Below are 3,843 nucleotides of genomic sequence, written 5' to 3'. Positions count from 1 at the left end.
AACCACAAACAGCACCCACGCACCTAGCACTGGCCTAGCAGGCACTGAGCCACCACTGACCTCACAACCACAAACAGCACCCACCCACCTAGCACTGGCCTAGCAGGCACTGAGCCACAAGGGACCTCACAACCACAAACAGCAGCCACGCACCTAGCACTGGCCTAGCAGGCACTGAGCCACCACTGACCTCACAACCACAAACAGCAGCCACGCACCTAGCACTGGCCTAGCAGGCACTGAGCCACAAGGGACCTCACAACCACAAACAGCAGCCACGCACCTAGCACTGGCCTAGCAGGCACTGAGCCACCACTGACCTCACAACCGCAAACACCAGCCACGCACCTAGCACTGGCCTAGCAGGCACTGAGCCACCACTGACCTCACAACCACAAACAGCAGCCACGCACCTAGCACTGGCCTAGCAGGCACTGAGCCACCACTGACCTCACAACCACAAACAGCACCCACGCACCTAGCACTGGCCTAGCAGGCACTGAGCCACAAGGGACCTCACAACAACAAACAGCACCCACGCACCTAGCACTGGCCTAGCAGGCACTGAGACACAAGTGACCTCACAATTGAAAAGAGCAGCCACGCACCTAGCACTGGCCTAGCAGGCACTGAGCCACAAGGGACCTCACAACAACAAACAGCACCCACGCACCTAGCACTGGCCTAGCTGGCACTGAGAAACAAGGGATCTCACAACCACAAACAGCACCCACGCACCTAGCACTGGCCTAGCAGGCACTGAGCCACAAGGGACCTCACAACCACAAACAGCAGCCACGCACCTAGCACTGGCCTAGCAGGCACTGAGCCACCACTGACCTCACAACCACAAACAGCAGCCACGCACCTAGCACTGGCCTAGCAGGCACTGAGCCACCACTGACCTCACAACCACAAACAGCAGCCACGCACCTAGCACTGGCCTAGCAGGCACTGAGCCACCACTGACCTCACAACCACAAACAGCACCCACGCACCTAGCAATGGCCTAGCAGGCACTGAGACACAAGGGATCTCACAACCACAAACAGCACCCACGCACCTAGCACTGACCTAGCAGGCACTGAGCCACCACTGACCTCACAACCACAAACAGCACCCACGCACCTAGCACTGGCCTAGCAGGCACTGAGCCACCACTGACCTCACAACCACAAACAGCAGCCACGCACCTAGCACTGGCCTAGCAGGCACTGAGCCACCACTGACCTCACAACCACAAACAGCACCCACGCACCTAGCACTGGCCTAGCAGGCACTGAGCCACCACTGACCTCACAACCACAAACAGCAGCCACGCACCTAGCACTGGCCTAGCAGGCACTGAGCCACAAGGGACCTCACAACCACAAACAGCACCCACGCACCTAGCACTGGCCTAGCAGGCACTAAGCCACCACTGACCTCACAACCACAAACAGCACCCACGCACCTAGCACTGGCCTAGCAGGCACTGAGCCACCACTGACCTCACAACCACAAACAGCACCCACCCACCTAGCACTGGCCTAGCAGGCACTGAGCCACAAGGGACCTCACAACCACAAACAGCAGCCACGCACCTAGCACTGGCCTAGCAGGCACTGAGCCACCACTGACCTCACAACCACAAACAGCAGCCACGCACCTAGCACTGGCCTAGCAGGCACTGAGCCACCACTGACCTCACAACCACAAACAGCAGCCACGCACCTAGCACTGGCCTAGCAGGCACTGAGCCACCACTGACCTCACAACCACAAACAGCACCCACGCACCTAGCACTGGCCTAGCAGGCACTGAGCCACCACTGACCTCACAATTGAAAACAGCAGCCACGCACCTAGCACTGGCCTAGCAGGCACTGAGCCACAAGGGACCTCACAATTGAAAACAGCAGCCACGCACCTAGCACTGGCCTAGCAGGCACTGAGCCACCACTGACCTCACAACCACAACCAGCACCCACGCACCTAGCACTGGCCTAGCAGGCACTGAGCCACAAGTGACCTCACAATTGAAAACAGCAGCCACGCACCTAGCACTGGCCTAGCAGGCACTGAGCCATCACTGATCTCACAAACAAAAACAGCAGCCACGCACCTAGCACTGGCCTAGCAGGCACTGAGCCACCACTCACCTCACAAGCACAAACAGCAGCCACGCACCTAGCACTGGCCTAGAAGGCACTGAGCCACCGCTGACCTCACAACCACAAACAGCACCCACGCACCTAGCACTGGCCTAGCAGGCACTGAGCCACCACTGACATCACAACCACAAACAGCAGCCACGCACCTAGCACTGGCCTAGCAGGCACTGAGACACCACTGACCTCACAACCACAAACTGCACTCACACACCTAGCACTGGCCTAGCAGGCACTGAGCCACCACTGACCTCACAACCACAAACAGCACCCACGCACCTAGCACTGGCCTAGCAGGCACTGAGCCACCACTGACCTCACAGCCACAAACAGCACCCACGCACCTAGCACTGGCCTAGCAGGCACTGAGACACCACTGAACTCACAGTTGAAAACAGCATCCACGCACCTAGCACTGGCCTAGCAGGCACTGAGCCACCACTGACCTCACAACCACAAACAGCAGCCACGCACCTAGCACTGGCCTAGCAGGCACTGAGACACAAGTGACCTCACAACCACAAACAGCACCCACGCACATAGCACTGGCCTAGCAGGCACTGAGCCACAAGTGACCTCACAACCACAAACAGCAGCCACGCACCTAGCACTGGCCTAGCAGGCACTGAGCCACCACTGACCTCACACCTGAAAACAGCACCACGCACCTAGCACTGGCCTAGCAGGCACTGAGCCACCACTGACTTCACAACCACAAACAGCACCCACGCACCTAGCACTGGCCTAGCAGGCACTGAGCCACCACTGACCTCACAGCCACAACCAGCAGCCACGCACCTAGCACTGGCCTAGCAGGCACTGAGCCACCACTGACCTCACAACCACAAAGAGCACCCACGCACCTAGCACTGGCCTAGCAGGCACTGAGCCACCACTGACCTCACAACCACAAACAGCACCCACGCACCTAGCACTGGCCTAGCAGGCACTGAGCCACCACTGACCTCACAACCACAAACAGCAGCCACGCACCTAGCACTGGCCTAGCAGGCACTGAGCCACCACTGACCTCACAACCACCAACAGCAACCACGCACCTAGCACTGGCCTAGCAGGCACTGAGCCACCACTGACCTCACAATTGAAAACAGCACCCACGCACCTAGCACTGGCCTAGCAGGCACTGAGCCACCACTGACCTCACAACCACAAACAGCACCCACGCACCTAGCACTGGCCTAGCAGGCACTGAGACACCGCTGACCTCACAACCACAAACAGCACCCAGGCACCTAGCACTGGCCTAGCAGGCACTGAGCCACCACTGACCTCACAACCACAAACAGCACCCACGCACCTAGCACTGGCCTAGCAGGCACTGAGCCACCACTGACCTCACAACCGCAAACACCAGCCACGCACCTAGCACTGGCCTAGCAGGCACTGAGCCACCACTGACCTCACAACCACAAACAGCACCCACGCACCTAGCACTGGCCTAGCAGGCACTAAGCCACCACTGACCTCACAACCACAAACAGCACCCACGCACCTAGCACTGGCCTAGCAGGCACTGAGCCACCACTGACCTCACAACCACAAACAGCACCCACCCACCTAGCACTGGCCTAGCAGGCACTGAGCCACAAGGGACCTCACAACCACAAACAGCAGCCACGCACCTAGCACTGGCCTAGCAGGCACTGAGCCACCACTGACCTCACAACCACAAA

The sequence above is a fragment of the Apteryx mantelli genome, chromosome 11 (assembly GCF_036417845.1).
Source record: "Apteryx mantelli isolate bAptMan1 chromosome 11, bAptMan1.hap1, whole genome shotgun sequence".
NCBI classification, from domain to species: Eukaryota; Metazoa; Chordata; class Aves; order Apterygiformes; family Apterygidae; genus Apteryx; species Apteryx mantelli.
Note: the sequence above shows the minus strand (reverse complement) of the source record.